Below are 24256 nucleotides of genomic sequence, written 5' to 3'. Positions count from 1 at the left end.
TGAAAAAAGGAATGGAAAAAAGGCATAGAGGAGAGTGACCCCTGCTGGTGGAAGTAAGAAAAGGCAAAAGCCTACAGCACCTGGTATTCCTAGGCGGTCTCCCATCCAAGTACTAACCAGGCCCAACCCTGCTTAGCTTCCGAGATCAGACGAGATCGGGCGTGTTCAGGGTGGTGTGGCCGTAGGCAGAGACAGGCCTCTCACTTGCTGCTTTTCCACTTTGACGTCCGGTTGCCGGCTGCCCTTTCCAGTGCTTAGTAAGACAAGGTGCTTTTGTGCTTTCCTTTCTCTTCACTTTTTTGCTGGCTCCTTAAAAAGGTCTTGTAGACAGAACGCCCCGCTCAGAGCCGCTGAGCTCACTGATCGGCTGCCGCGCTGTCGACGGAACGTCAGCGTCGCGGCCAATGCCACAGGCCGGGAGCAGCGGCGAGACTCACCGGTAGACCTGGGTAGGGTGAGTAGAGCGCGGTTAGTTGCTTTCTAATAGCCTGCAGCCGGGGATTAACTTTTAATGAAAGGGAGCAACCCTTTTGACTGTCTGCAGCGCGCCGTACCTAGGAAGCGCACACTCACACACAGCGAGCATGCACAAGTTGCTCGCACGAGACCACATTCCCTATTTGCACCTGCAGCTTTTCCGCCACCATGCGTCAGACTTTCCTGCCTGTCTTATTATTATTTCAGGGCCTTAGCAGGAACCACCCCCTCAATTCCCTCCCGCTCCTTCCTAGCACTGAGGTTAGCTCCTGGGCAGCTGTCTGATTGGGTTAGTTACACAAGATTCTTTGAAGAAGAATACGTTACTTCTGCTGGCCCTCGTTAGGCGGTCGCCCTCTAAAACCATCCCCTGGGCAGCTGCTGAAAGCCTGGCCCCTTCACAGCGCGAGATGCTTTTAACGCCATCATTTGCATACGGCCGGCTGCGGGGTCAATAAGCACTCCTAGCCGTGGCAAGGAGCTCGGTGTGAGGCCTGGTAGAGGCGGCGGGGTTGCGTCCTTATCTTAGAGGTCTTGGGGGGCTTGGGATGCTTGGGACTTCCAGCCTCTACTTTACGTAAGGTCGGTGTCCAGCAAGGCGCCACTCAATGCTAGCCGAGCTGGGCAAGATGGCAAAACGTCATCAAAATTGTCTACAATACCTGGTGTTCTCAGGAGGTGTCCCAACCAAGTATTTCCGAACCCATCTCTGCTTTGCTTCCGAGATCGGACGTATCCAAGGTGGTATGGCCAGTAGACGCTGCTTGGCCCATCGCCCGGCCAGCCTTCCTCAGGCTCGCGTGGGGACGAGAACTCTGGCCGTTCTGGGGCGGTCTCCGAAGGACCGATGCATAGGCTGTGCCGTCCCTATAGGTGTTGTTTGTTGAGCAATGAAACACCTGCCGCATCAGATGTGTTTAAAAATGGCTCGGCGCAGGGTCTCCTGCAGGCTAAACCGTTCATCGCGGGGATGTGACAGAAAGAGCAAGCTGGACCCGCAACTTGGGGTGGAGCGAAACGCCCAGGAGTGAATGAAGGAAGAGGGTGAGATGGTTGCGAGTGAATTTGAGCTGCTCTTCGGGGGGGTCGTGTGGCCTGCAAAGGTGTTTTGCTTGGGTTGTGCTGTAAACTGGCCTCCAGGTTACCGGTGGTTGCCTCCAGGTCAGCGGTGGTTGCCTCCAGTCATGCGGGAGTCGCTGGTCCTGGTGAAAAGAAGCCTAGTATTAAAAGTAAATAAGCAACAATGCTGGAGGCCCACGGTGATGAGAAGGATGCTGGTATTTTGCAAGGATTAAATAGCGCAAGAGAGAAAGCAAATGAAAAGAAGAAAGGAGCATGTGTGCGCTTGTGAAAAAAGGAATGGAAAAAAGGCATAGAGGAGAGTGACCCCTGCTGGTGGAAGTAAGAAAAGGCAAAAGCCTACAGCACCTGGTATTCCCAGGCGGTCTCCCATCCAAGTACTAACCAGGCCCGACCCTGCTTAGCTTCCGAGATCAGACGAGATCGGGCGTGTTCAGGGTGGTGTGGCTGTAGGCAGAGACAGGCCTCTCACTTGCTGCTTTTCCACTTTGACGTCCGGTTGCCGGCTGCCCTTTCCAGTGCTTAGTAAGACAAGGTGCTTTTGTGCTTTCCTTTCTCTTCACTTTTTTGCTGGCTCCTTAAAAAGGTCTTGTAGACAGAACGCCCCGCTCAGAGCCGCTGAGCTCACTGATCGGCTGCCGCGCTGTCGACGGAACGTCAGCGTCGCGGCCAATGCCACAGGCCGGGAGCAGCGGCGAGACTCACCGGTAGACCTGGGTAGGGTGAGTAGAGCGCGGTTAGTTGCTTTCTTATAGCCTGCAGCCGGGGATTAACTTTTAATGAAAGGGAGCAACCCTTTTGACTGTCTGCAGCGCGCCGTACCTAGGAAGCGCACACTCACACACAGCGAGCATGCACAAGTTGCTCGCACGAGACCACATTCCCTATTTGCACCTGCAGCTTTTCCGCCACCATGCGTCAGACTCTCCTGCCTGTCTTATTATTATTTCAGGGCCTTAGCAGGAACCACCCCCTCAATTCCCTCCCGCTCCTTCCTAGCACTGAGGTTAGCTCCTGGGCAGCTGTCTGATTGGGTTAGTTACACAAGATTCTTTGAAGAAGAAGACGTTACTTCTGCTGGCCCTCGTTAGGCGGTCGCCCTCTAAAACCATCCCCTGGGCAGCTGCTGAAAGCCTGGCCCCTTCACAGCGCGAGATGCTTTTAACGCCATCATTTGCATACGGCCGGCTGCGGGGTCAATAAGCACTCCTAGCCGTGGCAAGGAGCTCGGTGTGAGGCCTGGTAGAGGCGGCGGGGTTGCGTCCTTATCTTAGAGGTCTTGGGGGGCTTGGGATGCTTGGGACTTCCAGCCTCTACTTTACGTAAGGTCGGTGTCCAGCAAGGCGCCACTCAATGCTAGCCGAGCTGGGCAAGATGGCAAAACGTCATCAAAATTGTCTACAATACCTGGTGTTCTCAGGAGGTGTCCCAACCAAGTATTTCCGAACCCATCTCTGCTTTGCTTCCGAGATCGGACGTATCCAAGGTGGTATGGCCAGTAGACGCTGCTTGGCCCATCGCCCGGCCAGCCTTCCTCAGGCTCGCGTGGGGACGAGAACTCTGGCCGTTCTGGGGCGGTCTCCGAAGGACCGATGCATAGGCTGTGCCGTCCCTATAGGTGTTGTTTGTTGAGCAATGAAACACCTGCCGCATCAGATGTGTTTAAAAATGGCTCGGCGCAGGGTCTCCTGCAGGCTAAACCGTTCATCGCGGGGATGTGACAGAAAGAGCAAGCTGGACCCGCAACTTGGGGTGGAGCGAAACGCCCAGGAGTGAATGAAGGAAGAGGGTGAGATGGTTGCGAGTGAATTTGAGCTGCTCTTCGGGGGGGTCGTGTGGCCTGCAAAGGTGTTTTGCTTGGGTTGTGCTGTAAACTGGCCTCCAGGTTACCGGTGGTTGCCTCCAGGTCAGCGGTGGTTGCCTCCAGTCATGCGGGAGTCGCTGGTCCTGGTGAAAAGAAGCCTAGTATTAAAAGTAAATAAGCAACAATGCTGGAGGTCCACGGTGATGAGAAGGATGCTGGTATTTTGCAAGGATTAAATAGCGCAAGAGAGAAAGCAAATGAAAAGAAGAAAGGAGCATGTGTGCGCTTGTGAAAAAAGGAATGGAAAAAAGGCATAGAGGAGAGTGACCCCTGCTGGTGGAAGTAAGAAAAGGCAAAAGCCTACAGCACCTGGTATTCCCAGGCGGTCTCCCATCCAAGTACTAACCAGGCCCAACCCTGCTTAGCTTCCAAGATCAGATGAGATCGGGCATGTTCAGGGTGGTGTGGCCGTAGGCAGAGACAGGCCTCTCACTTGCTGCTTTTCCACTTTGACGTCCGGTTGCCGGCTGCCCTTTCCAGTGCTTAGTAAGACAAGGTGCTTTTGTGCTTTCCTTTCTCTTCACTTTTTTGCTGGCTCCTTAAAAAGGTCTTGTAGACAGAACGCCCCGCTCAGAGCCGCTGAGCTCACTGATCGGCTGCCGCGCTGTCGACGGAACGTCAGCGTCGCGGCCAATGCCACAGGCCGGGAGCAGCGGCGAGACTCACCGGTAGACCTGGGTAGGGTGAGTAGAGCGCGGTTAGTTGCTTTCTAATAGCCTGCAGCCGGGGATTAACTTTTAATGAAAGGGAGCAACCCTTTTGACTGTCTGCAGCGCGCCGTACCTAGGAAGCGCACACTCACACACAGCGAGCATGCACAAGTTGCTCGCACGAGACCACATTCCCTATTTGCACCTGCAGCTTTTCCGCCACCATGCGTCAGACTCTCCTGCCTGTCTTATTATTATTTCAGGGCCTTAGCAGGAACCACCCCCTCAATTCCCTCCCGCTCCTTCCTAGCACTGAGGTTAGCTCCTGGGCAGCTGTCTGATTGGGTTAGTTACACAAGATTCTTTGAAGAATAAGACGTTACTTCTGCTGGCCCTCGTTAGGCGGTCGCCCTCTAAAACCATCCCCTGGGCAGCTGCTGAAAGCCTGGCCCCTTCACAGCGCGAGATGCTTTTAACGCCATCATTTGCATACGGCCGGCTGCGGGGTCAATAAGCACTCCTAGCCGTGGCAAGGAGCTCGGTGTGAGGCCTGGTAGAGGCGGCGGGGTTGCGTCCTTATCTTAGAGGTCTTGGGGGGCTTGGGATGCTTGGGACTTCCAGCCTCTACTTTACGTAAGGTCGGTGTCCAGCAAGGCGCCACTCAATGCTAGCCGAGCTGGGCAAGATGGCAAAACGTCATCAAAATTGTCTACAATACCTGGTGTTCTCAGGAGGTGTCCCAACCAAGTATTTCCGAACCCATCTCTGCTTTGCTTCCGAGATCGGACGTATCCAAGGTGGTATGGCCAGTAGACGCTGCTTGGCCCATCGCCCGGCCAGCCTTCCTCAGGCTCGCGTGGGGACGAGAACTCTGGCCGTTCTGGGGCGGTCTCCGAAGGACCGATGCATAGGCTGTGCCGTCCCTATAGGTGTTGTTTGTTGAGCAATGAAACACCTGCCGCATCAGATGTGTTTAAAAATGGCTCGGCGCAGGGTCTCCTGCAGGCTAAACCGTTCATCGCGGGGATGTGACAGAAAGAGCAAGCTGGACCCGCAACTTGGGGTGGAGCGAAACGCCCAGGAGTGAATGAAGGAAGAGGGTGAGATGGTTGCGAGTGAATTTGAGCTGCTCTTCGGGGGGGTCGTGTGGCCTGCAAAGGTGTTTTGCTTGGGTTGTGCTGTAAACTGGCCTCCAGGTTACCGGTGGTTGCCTCCAGGTCAGCGGTGGTTGCCTCCAGTCATGCGGGAGTCGCTGGTCCTGGTGAAAAGAAGCCTAGTATTAAAAGTAAATAAGCAACAATGCTGGAGGCCCACGGTGATGAGAAGGATGCTGGTATTTTGCAAGGATTAAATAGCGCAAGAGAGAAAGCAAATGAAAAGAAGAAAGGAGCATGTGTGCGCTTGTGAAAAAAGGAATGGAAAAAAGGCATAGAGGAGAGTGACCCCTGCTGGTGGAAGTAAGAAAAGGCAAAAGCCTACAGCACCCGGTATTCCCAGGCGGTCTCCCATCCAAGTACTAACCAGGCCCAACCCTGCTTAGCTTCCGAGATCAGACGAGATCAGGCGTGTTCAGGGTGGTGTGGCTGTAGGCAGAGACAGGCCTCTCACTTGCTGCTTTTCCACTTTGACGTCCGGTTGCCGGCTGCCCTTTCCAGTGCTTAGTAAGACAAGGTGCTTTTGTGCTTTCCTTTCTCTTCACTTTTTTGCTGGCTCCTTAAAAAGGTCTTGTAGACAGAACGCCCCGCTCAGAGCCGCTGAGCTCACTGATCGGCTGCCGCGCTGTCGACGGAACGTCAGCGTCGCGGCCAATGCCACAGGCCGGGAGCAGCGGCGAGACTCACCGGTAGACCTGGGTAGGGTGAGTAGAGCGCGGTTAGTTGCTTTCTTATAGCCTGCAGCCGGGGATTAACTTTTAATGAAAGGGAGCAACCCTTTTGACTGTCTGCAGCGCGCCGTACCTAGGAAGCGCACACTCACACACAGCGAGCATGCACAAGTTGCTCGCACGAGACCACATTCCCTATTTGCACCTGCAGCTTTTCCGCCACCATGCGTCAGACTCTCCTGCCTGTCTTATTATTATTTCAGGGCCTTAGCAGGAACCACCCCCTCAATTCCCTCCCGCTCCTTCCTAGCACTGAGGTTAGCTCCTGGGCAGCTGTCTGATTGGGTTAGTTACACAAGATTCTTTGAAGAAGAAGACGTTACTTCTGCTGGCCCTCGTTAGGCGGTCGCCCTCTAAAACCATCCCCTGGGCAGCTGCTGAAAGCCTGGCCCCTTCACAGCGCGAGATGCTTTTAACGCCATCATTTGCATACGGCCGGCTGCGGGGTCAATAAGCACTCCTAGCCGTGGCAAGGAGCTCGGTGTGAGGCCTGGTAGAGGCGGCGGGGTTGCGTCCTTATCTTAGAGGTCTTGGGGGGCTTGGGATGCTTGGGACTTCCAGCCTCTACTTTACGTAAGGTCGGTGTCCAGCAAGGCGCCACTCAATGCTAGACGAGCTGGGCAAGATGGCAAAACGTCATCAAAATTGTCTACAATACCTGGTGTTCTCAGGAGGTGTCCCAACCAAGTATTTCCGAACCCATCTCTGCTTTGCTTCCGAGATCGGACGTATCCAAGGTGGTATGGCCAGTAGACGCTGCTTGGCCCATCGCCCGGCCAGCCTTCCTCAGGCTCGCGTGGGGACGAGAACTCTGGCCGTTCTGGGGCGGTCTCCGAAGGACCGATGCATAGGCTGTGCCGTCCCTATAGGTGTTGTTTGTTGAGCAATGAAACACCTGCCGCATCAGATGTGTTTAAAAATGGCTCGGCGCAGGGTCTCCTGCAGGCTAAACCGTTCATCGCGGGGATGTGACAGAAAGAGCAAGCTGGACCCGCAACTTGGGGTGGAGCGAAACGCCCAGGAGTGAATGAAGGAAGAGGGTGAGATGGTTGCGAGTGAATTTGAGCTGCTCTTCGGGGGGGTCGTGTGGCCTGCAAAGGTGTTTTGCTTGGGTTGTGCTGTAAACTGGCCTCCAGGTTACCGGTGGTTGCCTCCAGGTCAGCGGTGGTTGCCTCCAGTCATGCGGGAGTCGCTGGTCCTGGTGAAAAGAAGCCTAGTATTAAAAGTAAATAAGCAACAATGCTGGAGGTCCACGGTGATGAGAAGGATGCTGGTATTTTGCAAGGATTAAATAGCGCAAGAGAGAAAGCAAATGAAAAGAAGAAAGGAGCATGTGTGCGCTTGTGAAAAAAGGAATGGAAAAAAGGCATAGAGGAGAGTGACCCCTGCTGGTGGAAGTAAGAAAAGGCAAAAGCCTAGAGCACCTGGTATTCCCAGGCGGTCTCCCATCCAAGTACTAACCAGGCCCAACCCTGCTTAGCTTCCGAGATCAGACGAGATCGGGCATGTTCAGGGTGGTGTGGCCGTAGGCAGAGACAGGCCTCTCACTTGCTGCTTTTCCACTTTGACGTCCGGTTGCCGGCTGCCCTTTCCAGTGCTTAGTAAGAGAAGGTGCTTTTGTGCTTTCCTTTCTCTTCACTTTTTTGCTGGCTCCTTAAAAAGGTCTTGTAGACAGAACGCCCCGCTCAGAGCCGCTGAGCTCACTGATCGGCTGCCGCGCTGTCGACGGAACGTCAGCGTCGCGGCCAATGCCACAGGCCGGGAGCAGCGGCGAGACTCACCGGTAGACCTGGGTAGGGTGAGTAGAGCGCGGTTAGTTGCTTTCTAATAGCCTGCAGCCGGGGATTAACTTTTAATGAAAGGGAGCAACCCTTTTGACTGTCTGCAGCGCGCCGTACCTAGGAAGCGCACACTCACACACAGCGAGCATGCACAAGTTGCTCGCACGAGACCACATTCCCTATTTGCACCTGCAGCTTTTCCGCCACCATGCGTCAGACTTTCCTGCCTGTCTTATTATTATTTCAGGGCCTTAGCAGGAACCACCCCCTCAGTTCCCTCCCGCTCCTTCCTAGCACTGAGGTTAGCTCCTGGGCAGCTGTCTGATTGGGTTAGTTACACAAGATTCTTTGAAGAAGAAGACGTTACTTCTGCTGGCCCTCGTTAGGCGGTCGCCCTCTAAAACCATCCCCTGGGCAGCTGCTGAAAGCCTGGCCCCTTCACAGCGCGAGATGCTTTTAACGCCATCATTTGCATACGGCCGGCTGCGGGGTCAATAAGCACTCCTAGCCGTGGCAAGGAGCTCGGTGTGAGGCCTGGTAGAGGCGGCGGGGTTGCGTCCTTATCTTAGAGGTCTTGGGGGGCTTGGGATGCTTGGGACTTCCAGCCTCTACTTTACGTAAGGTCGGTGTCCAGCAAGGCGCCACTCAATGCTAGCCGAGCTGGGCAAGATGGCAAAACGTCATCAAAATTGTCTACAATACCTGGTGTTCTCAGGAGGTGTCCCAACCAAGTATTTCCGAACCCATCTCTGCTTTGCTTCCGAGATCGGACGTATCCAAGGTGGTATGGCCAGTAGACGCTGCTTGGCCCATCGCCCGGCCAGCCTTCCTCAGGCTCGCGTGGGGACGAGAACTCTGGCCGTTCTGGGGCGGTCTCCGAAGGACCGATGCATAGGCTGTGCCGTCCCTATAGGTGTTGTTTGTTGAGCAATGAAACACCTGCCGCATCAGATGTGTTTAAAAATGGCTCGGCGCAGGGTCTCCTGCAGGCTAAACCGTTCATCGCGGGGATGTGACAGAAAGAGCAAGCTGGACCCGCAACTTGGGGTGGAGCGAAACGCCCAGGAGTGAATGAAGGAAGAGGGTGAGATGGTTGCGAGTGAATTTGAGCTGCTCTTCGGGGGGGTCGTGTGGCCTGCAAAGGTGTTTTGCTTGGGTTGTGCTGTAAACTGGCCTCCAGGTTACCGGTGGTTGCCTCCAGGTCAGCGGTGGTTGCCTCCAGTCATGCGGGAGTCGCTGGTCCTGGTGAAAAGAAGCCTAGTATTAAAAGTAAATAAGCAACAATGCTAGAGGCCCACGGTGATGAGAAGGATGCTGGTATTTTGCAAGGATTAAATAGCGCAAGAGAGAAAGCAAATGAAAAGAAGAAAGGAGCATGTGTGCGCTTGTGAAAAAAGGAATGGAAAAAAGGCATAGAGGAGAGTGACCCCTGCTGGTGGAAGTAAGAAAAGGCAAAAGCCTACAGCACCTGGTATTCCCAGGCGGTCTCCCATCCAAGTACTAACCAGGCCCAACCCTGCTTAGCTTCCAAGATCAGACAAGATCGGGCGTGTTCAGGGTGGTGTGGCTGTAGGCAGAGACAGGCCTCTCACTTGCTGCTTTTCCACTTTGACGTCCGGTTGCCGGCTGCCCTTTCCAGTGCTTAGTAAGACAAGGTGCTTTTGTGCTTTCCTTTCTCTTCACTTTTTTGCTGGCTCCTTAAAAAGGTCTTGTAGACAGAACGCCCCGCTCAGAGCCGCTGAGCTCACTGATCGGCTGCCGCGCTGTCGACGGAACGTCAGCGTCGCGGCCAATGCCACAGGCCGGGAGCAGCGGCGAGACTCACCGGTAGACCTGGGTAGGGTGAGTAGAGCGCGGTTAGTTGCTTTCTAATAGCCTGCAGCCGGGGATTAACTTTTAATGAAAGGGAGCAACCCTTTTGACTGTCTGCAGCGCGCCGTACCTAGGAAGCGCACACTCACACACAGCGAGCATGCACAAGTTGCTCGCACGAGACCACATTCCCTATTTGCACCTGCAGCTTTTCCGCCACCATGCGTCAGACTCTCCTGCCTGTCTTATTATTATTTCAGGGCCTTAGCAGGAACCACCCCCTCAATTCCCTCCCGCTCCTTCCTAGCACTGAGGTTAGCTCCTGGGCAGCTGTCTGATTGGGTTAGTTACACAAGATTCTTTGAAGAAGAAGACGTTACTTCTGCTGGCCCTCGTTAGGCGGTCGCCCTCTAAAACCATCCCCTGGGCAGCTGCTGAAAGCCTGGCCCCTTCACAGCGCGAGATGCTTTTAACGCCATCATTTGCATACGGCCGGCTGCGGGGTCAATAAGCACTCCTAGCCGTGGCAAGGAGCTCGGTGTGAGGCCTGGTAGAGGCGGCGGGGTTGCGTCCTTATCTTAGAGGTCTTGGGGGGCTTGGGATGCTTGGGACTTCCAGCCTCTACTTTACGTAAGGTCGGTGTCCAGCAAGGCGCCACTCAATGCTAGCCGAGCTGGGCAAGATGGCAAAACGTCATCAAAATTGTCTACAATACCTGGTGTTCTCAGGAGGTGTCCCAACCAAGTATTTCCGAACCCATCTCTGCTTTGCTTCCGAGATCGGACGTATCCAAGGTGGTATGGCCAGTAGACGCTGCTTGGCCCATCGCCCGGCCAGCCTTCCTCAGGCTCGCGTGGGGACGAGAACTCTGGCCGTTCTGGGGCGGTCTCCGAAGGACCGATGCATAGGCTGTGCCGTCCCTATAGGTGTTGTTTGTTGAGCAATGAAACACCTGCCGCATCAGATGTGTTTAAAAATGGCTCGGCGCAGGGTCTCCTGCAGGCTAAACCGTTCATCGCGGGGATGTGACAGAAAGAGCAAGCTGGACCCGCAACTTGGGGTGGAGCGAAACGCCCAGGAGTGAATGAAGGAAGAGGGTGAGATGGTTGCGAGTGAATTTGAGCTGCTCTTCGGGGGGGTCGTGTGGCCTGCAAAGGTGTTTTGCTTGGGTTGTGCTGTAAACTGGCCTCCAGGTTACCGGTGGTTGCCTCCAGTCATGCGGGAGTCGCTGGTCCTGGTGAAAAGAAGCCTAGTATTAAAAGTAAATAAGCAACAATGCTGGAGGTCCACGGTGATGAGAAGGATGCTGGTATTTTGCAAGGATTAAATAGCGCAAGAGAGAAAGCAAATGAAAAGAAGAAAGGAGCATGTGTGCGCTTGTGAAAAAAGGAATGGAAAAAAGGCATAGAGGAGAGTGACCCCTGCTGGTGGAAGTAAGAAAAGGCAAAAGCCTACAGCACCTGGTATTCCCAGGCGGTCTCCCATCCAAGTACTAACCAGGCCCGACCCTGCTTAGCTTCCGAGATCAGACGAGATCGGGCGTGTTCAGGGTGGTGTGGCTGTAGGCAGAGACAGGCCTCTCACTTGCTGCTTTTCCACTTTGACGTCCGGTTGCCGGCTGCCCTTTCCAGTGCTTAGTAAGACAAGGTGCTTTTGTGCTTTCCTTTCTCTTCACTTTTTTGCTGGCTCCTTAAAAAGGTCTTCTAGACAGAACGCCCCGCTCAGAGCCGCTGAGCTCACTGATCGGCTGCCGCGCTGTCGACGGAACGTCAGCGTCGCGGCCAATGCCACAGGCCGGGAGCAGCGGCGAGACTCACCGGTAGACCTGGGTAGGGTGAGTAGAGCACGGTTAGTTGCTTTCTAATAGCCTGCAGCCGGGGATTAACTTTTAATGAAAGGGAGCAACCCTTTTGACTGTCTGCAGCGCGCCGTACCTAGGAAGCGCACACTCACACACAGCGAGCATGCACAAGTTGCTCGCACGAGACCACATTCCCTATTTGCACCTGCAGCTTTTCCGCCACCATGCGTCAGACTCTCCTGCCTGTCTTATTATTATTTCAGGGCCTTAGCAGGAACCACCCCCTCAATTCCCTCCCGCTCCTTCCTAGCACTGAGGTTAGCTCCTGGGCAGCTGTCTGATTGGGTTAGTTACACAAGATTCTTTGAAGAAGAAGACGTTACTTCTGCTGGCCCTCGTTAGGCGGTCGCCCTCTAAAACCATCCCCTGGGCAGCTGCTGAAAGCCTGGCCCCTTCACAGCGCGAGATGCTTTTAACGCCATCATTTGCATACGGCCGGCTGCGGGGTCAATAAGCACTCCTAGCCGTGGCAAGGAGCTCGGTGTGAGGCCTGGTAGAGGCGGCGGGGTTGCGTCCTTATCTTAGAGGTCTTGGGGGGCTTGGGATGCTTGGGACTTCCAGCCTCTACTTTACGTAAGGTCGGTGTCCAGCAAGGCGCCACTCAATGCTAGCCGAGCTGGGCAAGATGGCAAAACGTCATCAAAATTGTCTACAATACCTGGTGTTCTCAGGAGGTGTCCCAACCAAGTATTTCCGAACCCATCTCTGCTTTGCTTCCGAGATCGGACGTATCCAAGGTGGTATGGCCAGTAGACGCTGCTTGGCCCATCGCCCGGCCAGCCTTCCTCAGGCTCGCGTGGGGACGAGAACTCTGGCCGTTCTGGGGCGGTCTCCGAAGGACCGATGCATAGGCTGTGCCGTCCCTATAGGTGTTGTTTGTTGAGCAATGAAACACCTGCCGCATCAGATGTGTTTAAAAATGGCTCGGCGCAGGGTCTCCTGCAGGCTAAACCGTTCATCGCGGGGATGTGACAGAAAGAGCAAGCTGGACCCGCAACTTGGGGTGGAGCGAAACGCCCAGGAGTGAATGAAGGAAGAGGGTGAGATGGTTGCGAGTGAATTTGAGCTGCTCTTCGGGGGGGTCGTGTGGCCTGCAAAGGTGTTTTGCTTGGGTTGTGCTGTAAACTGGCCTCCAGGTTACCGGTGGTTGCCTCCAGGTCAGCGGTGGTTGCCTCCAGTCATGCGGGAGTCGCTGGTCCTGGTGAAAAGAAGCCTAGTATTAAAAGTAAATAAGCAACAATGCTGGAGGTCCACGGTGATGAGAAGGATGCTGGTATTTTGCAAGGATTAAATAGCGCAAGAGAGAAAGCAAATGAAAAGAAGAAAGGAGCATGTGTGCGCTTGTGAAAAAAGGAATGGAAAAAAGGCATAGAGGAGAGTGACCCCTGCTGGTGGAAGTAAGAAAAGGCAAAAGCCTACAGCACCTGGTATTCCCAGGTGGTCTCCCATCCAAGTACTAACCAGGCCCAACCCTGCTTAGCTTCCGAGATCAGATGAGATCGGGCGTGTTCAGGGTGGTGTGGCCGTAGGCAGAGACAGGCCTCTCACTTGCTGCTTTTCCACTTTGACGTCCGGTTGCCGGCTGCCCTTTCCAGTGCTTAGTAAGACAAGGTGCTTTTGTGCTTTCCTTTCTCTTCACTTTTTTGCTGGCTCCTTAAAAAGGTCTTGTAGACAGAACGCCCCGCTCAGAGCCGCTGAGCTCACTGATCGGCTGCCGCGCTGTCGACGGAACGTCAGCGTCGCGGCCAATGCCACAGGCCGGGAGCAGCGGCGAGACTCACCGGTAGACCTGGGTAGGGTGAGTAGAGCGCGGTTAGTTGCTTTCTAATAGCCTGCAGCCGGGGATTAACTTTTAATGAAAGGGAGCAACCCTTTTGACTGTCTGCAGCGCGCCGTACCTAGGAAGCGCACACTCACACACAGCGAGCATGCACAAGTTGCTCGCACGAGACCACATTCCCTATTTGCACCTGCAGCTTTTCCGCCACCATGCGTCAGACTCTCCTGCCTGTCTTATTATTATTTCAGGGCCTTAGCAGGAACCACCCCCTCAATTCCCTCCCGCTCCTTCCTAGCACTGAGGTTAGCTCCTGGGCAGCTGTCTGATTGGGTTAGTTACACAAGATTCTTTGAAGAAGAAGACGTTACTTCTGCTGGCCCTCGTTAGGCGGTCGCCCTCTAAAACCATCCCCTGGGCAGCTGCTGAAAGCCTGGCCCCTTCACAGCGCGAGATGCTTTTAACGCCATCATTTGCATACGGCCGGCTGCGGGGTCAATAAGCACTCCTAGCCGTGGCAAGGAGCTCGGTGTGAGGCCTGGTAGAGGCGGCGGGGTTGCGTCCTTATCTTAGAGGTCTTGGGGGGCTTGGGATGCTTGGGACTTCCAGCCTCTACTTTACGTAAGGTCGGTGTCCAGCAAGGCGCCACTCAATGCTAGCCGAGCTGGGCAAGATGGCAAAACGTCATCAAAATTGTCTACAATACCTGGTGTTCTCAGGAGGTGTCCCAACCAAGTATTTCCGAACCCATCTCTGCTTTGCTTCCGAGATCGGACGTATCCAAGGTGGTATGGCCAGTAGACGCTGCTTGGCCCATCGCCCGGCCAGCCTTCCTCAGGCTCGCGTGGGGACGAGAACTCTGGCCGTTCTGGGGCGGTCTCCGAAGGACCGATGCATAGGCTGTGCCGTCCCTATAGGTGTTGTTTGTTGAGCAATGAAACACCTGCCGCATCAGATGTGTTTAAAAATGGCTCGGCGCAGGGTCTCCTGCAGGCTAAACCGTTCATCGCGGGGATGTGACAGAAAGAGCAAGCTGGACCCGCAACTTGGGGTGGAGCGAAACGCCCAGGAGTGAATGAAGGAAGAGGGTGAGATGGTTGCGAGTGAATTTGAGCTGCTCTTCGGGGGGGTCGTGTGGCCTGCAAAGGTGTTTTGCTTGGGTTGTGCTGTAAACTGGCCTCCAGGTTACCGGTGGTTGCCTCCAGGTCAGCGGTGGTTGCCTCCAGTCATGCGGGAGTCGCTGGTCCTGGTGAAAAGAAGCCTAGTATTAAAAGTAAATAAGCAACAATGCTGGAGGTCCACGGTGATGAGAAGGATGCTGGTATTTTGCAAGGATTAAATAGCGCAAGAGAGAAAGCAAATGAAAAGAAGAAAGGAGCATGTGTGCGCTTGTGAAAAAAGGAATGGAAAAAAGGCATAGAGGAGAGTGACCCCTGCTGGTGGAAGTAAGAAAAGGCAAAAGCCTACAGCACCTGGTATTCCCAGGCGGTCTCCCATCCAAGTACTAACCAGGCCCAACCCTGCTTAGCTTCCGAGATCAGACGAGATCGGGCGTGTTCAGGGTGGTGTGGCCGTAGGCAGAGACAGGCCTCTCACTTGCTGCTTTTCCACTTTGACGTCCGGTTGCCGGCTGCCCTTTCCAGTGCTTAGTAAGACAAGGTGCTTTTGTGCTTTCCTTTCTCTTCACTTTTTTGCTGGCTCCTTAAAAAGGTCTTGTAGACAGAACGCCCCGCTCAGAGCCGCTGAGCTCACTGATCGGCTGCCGCGCTGTCGACGGAACGTCAGCGTCGCGGCCAATGCCACAGGCCGGGAGCAGCGGCGAGACTCACCGGTAGACCTGGGTAGGGTGAGTAGAGCGCGGTTAGTTGCTTTCTAATAGCCTGCAGCCGGGGATTAACTTTTAATGAAAGGGAGCAACCCTTTTGACTGTCTGCAGCGCGCCGTACCTAGGAAGCGCACACTCACACACAGCGAGCATGCACAAGTTGCTCGCACGAGACCACATTCCCTATTTGCACCTGCAGCTTTTCCGCCACCATGCGTCAGACTTTCCTGCCTGTCTTATTATTATTTCAGGGCCTTAGCAGGAACCACCCCCTCAGTTCCCTCCCGCTCCTTCCTAGCACTGAGGTTAGCTCCTGGGCAGCTGTCTGATTGGGTTAGTTACACAAGATTCTTTGAAGAAGAAGACGTTACTTCTGCTGGCCCTCGTTAGGCGGTCGCCCTCTAAAACCATCCCCTGGGCAGCTGCTGAAAGCCTGGCCCCTTCACAGCGCGAGATGCTTTTAACGCCATCATTTGCATACGGCCGGCTGCGGGGTCAATAAGCACTCCTAGCCGTGGCAAGGAGCTCGGTGTGAGGCCTGGTAGAGGCGGCGGGGTTGCGTCCTTATCTTAGAGGTCTTGGGGGGCTTGGGATGCTTGGGACTTCCAGCCTCTACTTTACGTAAGGTCGGTGTCCAGCAAGGCGCCACTCAATGCTAGCCGAGCTGGGCAAGATGGCAAAACGTCATCAAAATTGTCTACAATACCTGGTGTTCTCAGGAGGTGTCCCAACCAAGTATTTCCGAACCCATCTCTGCTTTGCTTCCGAGATCGGACGTATCCAAGGTGGTATGGCCAGTAGACGCTGCTTGGCCCATCGCCCGGCCAGCCTTCCTCAGGCTCGCGTGGGGACGAGAACTCTGGCCGTTCTGGGGCGGTCTCCGAAGGACCGATGCATAGGCTGTGCCGTCCCTATAGGTGTTGTTTGTTGAGCAATGAAACACCTGCCGCATCAGATGTGTTTAAAAATGGCTCGGCGCAGGGTCTCCTGCAGGCTAAACCGTTCATCGCGGGGATGTGACAGAAAGAGCAAGCTGGACCCGCAACTTGGGGTGGAGCGAAACGCCCAGGAGTGAATGAAGGAAGAGGGTGAGATGGTTGCGAGTGAATTTGAGCTGCTCTTCGGGGGGGTCGTGTGGCCTGCAAAGGTGTTTTGCTTGGGTTGTGCTGTAAACTGGCCTCCAGGTTACCGGTGGTTGCCTCCAGGTCAGCGGTGGTTGCCTCCAGTCATGCGGGAGTCGCTGGTCCTGGTGAAAAGAAGCCTAGTATTAAAAGTAAATAAGCAACAATGCTGGAGGTCCACGGTGATGAGAAGGATGCTGGTATTTTGCAAGGATTAAATAGCGCAAGAGAGAAAGCAAATGAAAAGAAGAAAGGAGCATGTGTGCGCTTGTGAAAAAAGGAATGGAAAAAAGGCATAGAGGAGAGTGACCCCTGCTGGTGGAAGTAAGAAAAGGCAAAAGCCTACAGCACCTGGTATTCCCAGGCGGTCTCCCATCCAAGTACTAACCAGGCCCAACCCTGCTTAGCTTCCAAGATCAGACGAGATCGGGCGTGTTCAGGGTGGTGTGGCCGTAGGCAGAGACAGGCCTCTCACTTGCTGCTTTTCCACTTTGACGTCCGGTTGCCGGCTGCCCTTTCCAGTGCTTAGTAAGACAAGGTGCTTTTGTGCTTTCCTTTCTCTTCACTTTTTTGCTGGCTCCTTAAAAAGGTCTTGTAGACAGAACGCCCCGCTCAGAGCCGCTGAGCTCACTGATCGGCTGCCGCGCTGTCGACGGAACGTCAGCGTCGCGGCCAATGCCACAGGCCGGGAGCAGCGGCGAGACTCACCGGTAGACCTGGGTAGGGTGAGTAGAGCGCGGTTAGTTGCTTTCTAATAGCCTGCAGCCGGGGATTAACTTTTAATGAAAGGGAGCAACCCTTTTGACTGTCTGCAGCGCGCCGTACCTAGGAAGCGCACACTCACACACGGCGAGCATGCACAAGTTGCTCGCACGAGACCACATTCCCTATTTGCACCTGCAGCTTTTCCGCCACCATGCGTCAGACTCTCCTGCCTGTCTTATTATTATTTCAGGGCCTTAGCAGGAACCACCCCCTCAATTCCCTCCCGCTCCTTCCTAGCACTGAGGTTAGCTCCTGGGCAGCTGTCTGATTGGGTTAGTTACACAAGCTTCTTTGAAGAAGAAGACGTTACTTCTGCTGGCCCTCGTTAGGCGGTCGCCCTCTAAAACCATCCCCTGGGCAGCTGCTGAAAGCCTGGCCCCTTCACAGCGCGAGATGCTTTTAACGCCATCATTTGCATACGGCCGGCTGCGGGGTCAATAAGCACTCCTAGCCGTGGCAAGGAGCTCGGTGTGAGGCCTGGTAGAGGCGGCGGGGTTGCGTCCTTATCTTAGAGGTCTTGGGGGGCTTGGGATGCTTGGGACTTCCAGCCTCTACTTTACGTAAGGTCGGTGTCCAGCAAGGCGCCACTCAATGCTAGCCGAGCTGGGCAAGATGGCAAAACGTCATCAAAATTGTCTACAATACCTGGTGTTCTCAGGAGGTGTCCCAACCAAGTATTTCCGAACCCATCTCTGCTTTGCTTCCGAGATCGGACGTATCCAAGGTGGTATGGCCAGTAGACGCTGCTTGGCCCATCGCCCGGCCAGCCTTCCTCAGGCTCGCGTGGGGACGAGAACTCTGGCCGTTCTGGGGCGGTCTCCGAAGGACCGATGCATAGGCTGTGCCGTCCCTATAGGTGTTGTTTGTTGAGCAATGAAACACCTGCCGCATCAGATGTGTTTAAAAATGGCTCGGCGCAGGGTCTCCTGCAGGCTAAACCGTTCATCGCGGGGATGTGACAGAAAGAGCAAGCTGGACCCGCAACTTGGGGTGGAGCGAAACGCCCAGGAGTGAATGAAGGAAGAGGGTGAGATGGTTGCGAGTGAATTTGAGCTGCTCTTCGGGGGGGTCGTGTGGCCTGCAAAGGTGTTTTGCTTGGGTTGTGCTGTAAACTGGCCTCCAGGTTACCGGTGGTTGCCTCCAGGTCAGCGGTGGTTGCCTCCAGTCATGCAGGAGTCGCTGGTCCTGGTGAAAAGAAGCCTAGTATTAAAAGTAAATAAGCAACAATGCTGGAGGCCCACGGTGATGAGAAGGATGCTGGTATTTTGCAAGGATTAAATAGCGCAAGAGAGAAAGCAAATGAAAAGAAGAAAGGAGCATGTGTGCGCTTGTGAAAAAAGGAATGGAAAAAAGGCATAGAGGAGAGTGACCCCTGCTGGTGGAAGTAAGAAAAGGCAAAAGCCTACAGCACCTGGTATTCCCAGGCGGTCTCCCATCCAAGTACTAACCAGGCCCAACCCTGCTTAGCTTCCAAGATCAGACGAGATCGGGCGTGTTCAGGGTGGTGTGGCCGTAGGCAGAGACAGGCCTCTCACTTGCTGCTTTTCCACTTTGACGTCCGGTTGCCGGCTGCCCTTTCCAGTGCTGAGTAAGACAAGGTGCTTTTGTGCTTTCCTTTCTCTTCACTTTTTTGCTGGCTCCTTAAAAAGGTCTTGTAGACAGAACGCCCCGCTCAGAGCCGCTGAGCTCACTGATCGGCTGCCGCGCTGTCGACGGAACGTCAGCGTCGCGGCCAATGCCACAGGCCGGGAGCAGCGGCGAGACTCACCGGTAGACCTGGGTAGGGTGAGTAGAGCAAGGTTAGTTGCTTTCTAATAGCCTGCAGCCGGGGATTAACTTTTAATGAAAGGGAGCAACCCTTTTGACTGTCTGCAGCGCGCCGTACCTAGGAAGCGCACACTCACACACAGCGAGCATGCACAAGTTGCTCGCACGAGACCACATTCCCTATTTGCACCTGCAGCTTTTCCGCCACCATGCGTCAGACTCTCCTGCCTGTCTTATTATTATTTCAGGGCCTTAGCAGGAACCACCCCCTCAATTCCCTCCCGCTCCTTCCTAGCACTGAGGTTAGCTCCTGGGCAGCTGTCTGATTGGGTTAGTTACACAAGATTCTTTGAAGAAGAAGACGTTACTTCTGCTGGCCCTCGTTAGGCGGTCGCCCTCTAAAACCATCCCCTGGGCAGCTGCTGAAAGCCTGGCCCCTTCACAGCGCGAGATGCTTTTAACGCCATCATTTGCATACGGCCGGCTGCGGGGTCAATAAGCACTCCTAGCCGTGGCAAGGAGCTCGGTGTGAGGCCTGGTAGAGGCGGCGGGGTTGCGTCCTTATCTTAGAGGTCTTGGGGGGCTTGGGATGCTTGGGACTTCCAGCCTCTACTTTACGTAAGGTCGGTGTCCAGCAAGGCGCCACTCAATGCTAGCCGAGCTGGGCAAGATGGCAAAACGTCATCAAAATTGTCTACAATACCTGGTGTTCTCAGGAGGTGTCCCAACCAAGTATTTCCGAACCCATCTCTGCTTTGCTTCCGAGATCGGACGTATCCAAGGTGGTATGGCCAGTAGACGCTGCTTGGCCCATCGCCCGGCCAGCCTTCCTCAGGCTCGCGTGGGGACGAGAACTCTGGCCGTTCTGGGGCGGTCTCCGAAGGACCGATGCATAGGCTGTGCCGTCCCTATAGGTGTTGTTTGTTGAGCAATGAAACACCTGCCGCATCAGATGTGTTTAAAAATGGCTCGGCGCAGGGTCTCCTGCAGGCTAAACCGTTCATCGCGGGGATGTGACAGAAAGAGCAAGCTGGACCCGCAACTTGGGGTGGAGCGAAACGCCCAGGAGTGAATGAAGGAAGAGGGTGAGATGGTTGCGAGTGAATTTGAGCTGCTCTTCGGGGGGGTCGTGTGGCCTGCAAAGGTGTTTTGCTTGGGTTGTGCTGTAAACTGGCCTCCAGGTTACCGGTGGTTGCCTCCAGGTCAGCGGTGGTTGCCTCCAGTCATGCGGGAGTCGCTGGTCCTGGTGAAAAGAAGCCTAGTGTTAAAAGTAAATAAGCAACAATGCTGGAGGCCCACGGTGATGAGAAGGATGCTGGTATTTTGCAAGGATTAAATAGCGCAAGAGAGAAAGCAAATGAAAAGAAGAAAGGAGCATGTGTGCGCTTGTGAAAAAAGGAATGGAAAAAAGGCAAAGAGGAGAGTGACCCCTGCTGGTGGAAGTAAGAAAAGGCAAAAGCCTACAGCACCTGGTATTCCCAGGCGGTCTCCCATCCAAGTACTAACCAGGCCCAACCCTGCTTAGCTTCCGAGATCAGACGAGATCGGGCGTGTTCAGGGTGGTGTGGCCGTAGGCAGAGACAGGCCTCTCACTTGCTGCTTTTCCACTTTGACGTCCGGTTGCCGGCTGCCCTTTCCAGTGCTTAGTAAGACAAGGTGCTTTTGTGCTTTCTTTTCTCTTCACTTTTTTGCTGGCTCCTTAAAAAGGTCTTGTAGACAGAACGCCCCGCTCAGAGCCGCTGAGCTCACTGATCGGCTGCCGCGCTGTCGACGGAACGTCAGCGTCGCGGCCAATGCCACAGGCCGGGAGCAGCGGCGAGACTCACCGGTAGACCTGGGTAGGGTGAGTAGAGCGCGGTTAGTTGCTTTCTAATAGCCTGCAGCCGGGGATTAACTTTTAATGAAAGGGAGCAACCCTTTTGACTGTCTGCAGCGCGCCGTACCTAGGAAGCGCACACTCACACACGGCGAGCATGCACAAGTTGCTCGCACGAGACCACATTCCCTATTTGCACCTGCAGCTTTTCCGCCACCATGCGTCAGACTCTCCTGCCTGTCTTATTATTATTTCAGGGCCTTAGCAGGAACCACCCCCTCAATTCCCTCCCGCTCCTTCCTAGCACTGAGGTTAGCTCCTGGGCAGCTGTCTGATTGGGTTAGTTACACAAGCTTCTTTGAAGAAGAAGACGTTACTTCTGCTGGCCCTCGTTAGGCGGTCGCCCTCTAAAACCATCCCCTGGGCAGCTGCTGAAAGCCTGGCCCCTTCACAGCGCGAGATGCTTTTAACGCCATCATTTGCATACGGCCGGCTGCGGGGTCAATAAGCACTCCTAGCCGTGGCAAGGAGCTCGGTGTGAGGCCTGGTAGAGGCGGCGGGGTTGCGTCCTTATCTTAGAGGTCTTGGGGGGCTTGGGATGCTTGGGACTTCCAGCCTCTACTTTACGTAAGGTCGGTGTCCAGCAAGGCGCCACTCAATGCTAGCCGAGCTGGGCAAGATGGCAAAACGTCATCAAAATTGTCTACAATACCTGGTGTTCTCAGGAGGTGTCCCAACCAAGTATTTCCGAACCCATCTCTGCTTTGCTTCCGAGATCGGACGTATCCAAGGTGGTATGGCCAGTAGACGCTGCTTGGCCCATCGCCCGGCCAGCCTTCCTCAGGCTCGCGTGGGGACGAGAACTCTGGCCGTTCTGGGGCGGTCTCCGAAGGACCGATGCATAGGCTGTGCCGTCCCTATAGGTGTTGTTTGTTGAGCAATGAAACACCTGCCGCATCAGATGTGTTTAAAAATGGCTCGGCGCAGGGTCTCCTGCAGGCTAAACCGTTCATCGCGGGGATGTGACAGAAAGAGCAAGCTGGACCCGCAACTTGGGGTGGAGCGAAACGCCCAGGAGTGAATGAAGGAAGAGGGTGAGATGGTTGCGAGTGAATTTGAGCTGCTCTTCGGGGGGGTCGTGTGGCCTGCAAAGGTGTTTTGCTTGGGTTGTGCTGTAAACTGGCCTCCAGGTTACCGGTGGTTGCCTCCAGGTCAGCGGTGGTTGCCTCCAGTCATGCAGGAGTCGCTGGTCCTGGTGAAAAGAAGCCTAGTATTAAAAGTAAATAAGCAACAATGCTGGAGGCCCACGGTGATGAGAAGGATGCTGGTATTTTGCAAGGATTAAATAGCGCAAGAGAGAAAGCAAATGAAAAGAAGAAAGGAGCATGTGTGCGCTTGTGAAAAAAGGAATGGAAAAAAGGCATAGAGGAGAGTGACCCCTGCTGGTGGAAGTAAGAAAAGGCAAAAGCCTACAGCACCTGGTATTCCCAGGCGGTCTCCCATCCAAGTACTAACCAGGCCCAACCCTGCTTAGCTTCCAAGATCAGACGAGATCGGGCGTGTTCAGGGTGGTGTGGCCGTAGGCAGAGACAGGCCTCTCACTTGCTGCTTTTCCACTTTGACGTCCGGTTGCCGGCTGCCCTTTCCAGTGCTGAGTAAGACAAGGTGCTTTTGTGCTTTCCTTTCTCTTCACTTTTTTGCTGGCTCCTTAAAAAGGTCTTGTAGACAGAACGCCCCGCTCAGAGCCGCTGAGCTCACTGATCGGCTGCCGCGCTGTCGACGGAACGTCAGCGTCGCGGCCAATGCCACAGGCCGGGAGCAGCGGCGAGACTCACCGGTAGACCTGGGTAGGGTGAGTAGAGCGCGGTTAGTTGCTTTCTAATAGCCTGCAGCCGGGGATTAACTTTTAATGAAAGGGAGCAACCCTTTTGACTGTCTGCAGCGCGCCGTACCTAGGAAGCGCACACTCACACACAGCGAGCATGCACAAGTTGCTCGCACGAGACCACATTCCCTATTTGCACCTGCAGCTTTTCCGCCACCATGCGTCAGACTCTCCTGCCTGTCTTATTATTATTTCAGGGCCTTAGCAGGAACCACCCCCTCAATTCCCTCCCGCTCCTTCCTAGCACTGAGGTTAGCTCCTGGGCAGCTGTCTGATTGGGTTAGTTACACAAGATTCTTTGAAGAAGAAGACGTTACTTCTGCTGGCCCTCGTTAGGCGGTCGCCCTCTAAAACCATCCCCTGGGCAGCTGCTGAAAGCCTGGCCCCTTCACAGCGCGAGATGCTTTTAACGCCATCATTTGCATACGGCCGGCTGCGGGGTCAATAAGCACTCCTAGCCGTGGCAAGGAGCTCGGTGTGAGGCCTGGTAGAGGCGGCGGGGTTGCGTCCTTATCTTAGAGGTCTTGGGGGGCTTGGGATGCTTGGGACTTCCAGCCTCTACTTTACGTAAGGTCGGTGTCCAGCAAGGCGCCACTCAATGCTAGCCGAGCTGGGCAAGATGGCAAAACGTCATCAAAATTGTCTACAATACCTGGTGTTCTCAGGAGGTGTCCCAACCAAGTATTTCCGAACCCATCTCTGCTTTGCTTCCGAGATCGGACGTATCCAAGGTGGTATGGCCAGTAGACGCTGCTTGGCCCATCGCCCGGCCAGCCTTCCTCAGGCTCGCGTGGGGACGAGAACTCTGGCCGTTCTGGGGCGGTCTCCGAAGGACCGATGCATAGGCTGTGCCGTCCCTATAGGTGTTGTTTGTTGAGCAATGAAACACCTGCCGCATCAGATGTGTTTAAAAATGGCTCGGCGCAGGGTCTCCTGCAGGCTAAACCGTTCATCGCGGGGATGTGACAGAAAGAGCAAGCTGGACCCGCAACTTGGGGTGGAGCGAAACGCCCAGGAGTGAATGAAGGAAGAGGGTGAGATGGTTGCGAGTGAATTTGAGCTGCTCTTCGGGGGGGTCGTGTGGCCTGCAAAGGTGTTTTGCTTGGGTTGTGCTGTAAACTGGCCTCCAGGTTACCGGTGGTTGCCTCCAGGTCAGCGGTGGTTGCCTCCAGTCATGCGGGAGTCGCTGGTCCTGGTGAAAAGAAGCCTAGTATTAAAAGTAAATAAGCAACAATGCTGGAGGCCCACGGTGATGAGAAGGATGCTGGTATTTTGCAAGGATTAAATAGCGCAAGAGAGAAAGCAAATGAAAAGAAGAAAGGAGCATGTGTGCGCTTGTGAAAAAAGGAATGGAAAAAAGGCATAGAGGAGAGTGACCCCTGCTGGTGGAAGTAAGAAAAAGCAAAAGCTTACAGCACCTGGTATTCCCAGGCAGTATCCCATCCAAGTACTAACCAGGCCCGACCCTGCTTAGCTTCCAAGATCAGACGAGATCGGGCGTGTTCAGGGTGGTGTGGCTGTAGGCAGAGACAGGCCTCTCACTTGCTGCTTTTCCACTTTGACGTCCGGTTGCCGGCTGCCCTTTCCAGTGCTTAGTAAGACAAGGTGCTTTTGTGCTTTCTTTTCTCTTCACTTTTTTGCTGGCTCCTTAAAAAGGTCTTGTAGACAGAACGCCCCGCTCAGAGCCGCTGAGCTCACTGATCGGCTGCCGCGCTGTCGACGGAACGTCAGCGTCGCGGCCAATGCCACAGGCCGGGAGCAGCGGCGAGACTCACCGGTAGACCTGGGTAGGGTGAGTAGAGCGCGGTTAGTTGCTTTCTAATAGCCTGCAGCCGGGGATTAACTTTTAATGAAAGGGAGCAACCCTTTTGACTGTCTGCAGCGCGCCGT

General features: G+C 54.6%; 14 non-coding genes across 14 annotated transcripts; all 14 read right to left on the bottom strand.

Annotated features, from left to right (window-relative positions):
• Positions 1 to 68: 68 nt before the first annotated feature.
• Positions 69 to 187, bottom strand: LOC141266977 (5S ribosomal RNA). The gene has a single exon (XR_012320996.1). It is a non-coding gene; the product is annotated as a 5S ribosomal RNA (ribosomal RNA).
• A 1706-nt stretch (positions 188 to 1893) lies between these two features.
• On the bottom strand, positions 1894 to 2012 carry LOC141266700 (5S ribosomal RNA). Its single transcript, XR_012320728.1, has one exon. It is a non-coding gene; the product is annotated as a 5S ribosomal RNA (ribosomal RNA).
• A 1706-nt stretch (positions 2013 to 3718) lies between these two features.
• LOC141267959 (5S ribosomal RNA) lies at positions 3719 to 3837 on the bottom strand. The gene has a single exon (XR_012321357.1). It is a non-coding gene; the product is annotated as a 5S ribosomal RNA (ribosomal RNA).
• A 1706-nt stretch (positions 3838 to 5543) lies between these two features.
• LOC141267753 (5S ribosomal RNA) lies at positions 5544 to 5662 on the bottom strand. Its single transcript, XR_012321335.1, has one exon. It is a non-coding gene; the product is annotated as a 5S ribosomal RNA (ribosomal RNA).
• Positions 5663 to 7368: 1706 nt separating this feature from the next.
• LOC141270413 (5S ribosomal RNA) lies at positions 7369 to 7487 on the bottom strand. The gene has a single exon (XR_012321649.1). It is a non-coding gene; the product is annotated as a 5S ribosomal RNA (ribosomal RNA).
• Positions 7488 to 9193: 1706 nt separating this feature from the next.
• Positions 9194 to 9312, bottom strand: LOC141270378 (5S ribosomal RNA). The gene has a single exon (XR_012321616.1). It is a non-coding gene; the product is annotated as a 5S ribosomal RNA (ribosomal RNA).
• Positions 9313 to 10997: 1685 nt separating this feature from the next.
• On the bottom strand, positions 10998 to 11116 carry LOC141266689 (5S ribosomal RNA). Its single transcript, XR_012320717.1, has one exon. It is a non-coding gene; the product is annotated as a 5S ribosomal RNA (ribosomal RNA).
• Positions 11117 to 12822: 1706 nt separating this feature from the next.
• LOC141267352 (5S ribosomal RNA) lies at positions 12823 to 12941 on the bottom strand. Its single transcript, XR_012321296.1, has one exon. It is a non-coding gene; the product is annotated as a 5S ribosomal RNA (ribosomal RNA).
• Positions 12942 to 14647: 1706 nt separating this feature from the next.
• Positions 14648 to 14766, bottom strand: LOC141266949 (5S ribosomal RNA). The gene has a single exon (XR_012320968.1). It is a non-coding gene; the product is annotated as a 5S ribosomal RNA (ribosomal RNA).
• A 1706-nt stretch (positions 14767 to 16472) lies between these two features.
• Positions 16473 to 16591, bottom strand: LOC141267418 (5S ribosomal RNA). Its single transcript, XR_012321303.1, has one exon. It is a non-coding gene; the product is annotated as a 5S ribosomal RNA (ribosomal RNA).
• Positions 16592 to 18297: 1706 nt separating this feature from the next.
• LOC141267405 (5S ribosomal RNA) lies at positions 18298 to 18416 on the bottom strand. The gene has a single exon (XR_012321301.1). It is a non-coding gene; the product is annotated as a 5S ribosomal RNA (ribosomal RNA).
• Positions 18417 to 20122: 1706 nt separating this feature from the next.
• Positions 20123 to 20241, bottom strand: LOC141266836 (5S ribosomal RNA). Its single transcript, XR_012320857.1, has one exon. It is a non-coding gene; the product is annotated as a 5S ribosomal RNA (ribosomal RNA).
• A 1706-nt stretch (positions 20242 to 21947) lies between these two features.
• Positions 21948 to 22066, bottom strand: LOC141267394 (5S ribosomal RNA). The gene has a single exon (XR_012321300.1). It is a non-coding gene; the product is annotated as a 5S ribosomal RNA (ribosomal RNA).
• Positions 22067 to 23772: 1706 nt separating this feature from the next.
• On the bottom strand, positions 23773 to 23891 carry LOC141266736 (5S ribosomal RNA). The gene has a single exon (XR_012320763.1). It is a non-coding gene; the product is annotated as a 5S ribosomal RNA (ribosomal RNA).
• Positions 23892 to 24256: the final 365 nt, after the last annotated feature.

The sequence above is a fragment of the Phyllobates terribilis genome, unplaced genomic scaffold (assembly GCF_046119375.1).
Source record: "Phyllobates terribilis strain yellow unplaced genomic scaffold, ASM4611937v1 Scaffold_4__5_contigs__length_816908805, whole genome shotgun sequence".
NCBI lineage: Eukaryota > Metazoa > Chordata > Amphibia > Anura > Dendrobatidae > Phyllobates > Phyllobates terribilis.
The sequence above is the reverse complement of the archived record's forward strand: the minus strand, read 5'-3'. Positions and strand labels throughout refer to the sequence as shown.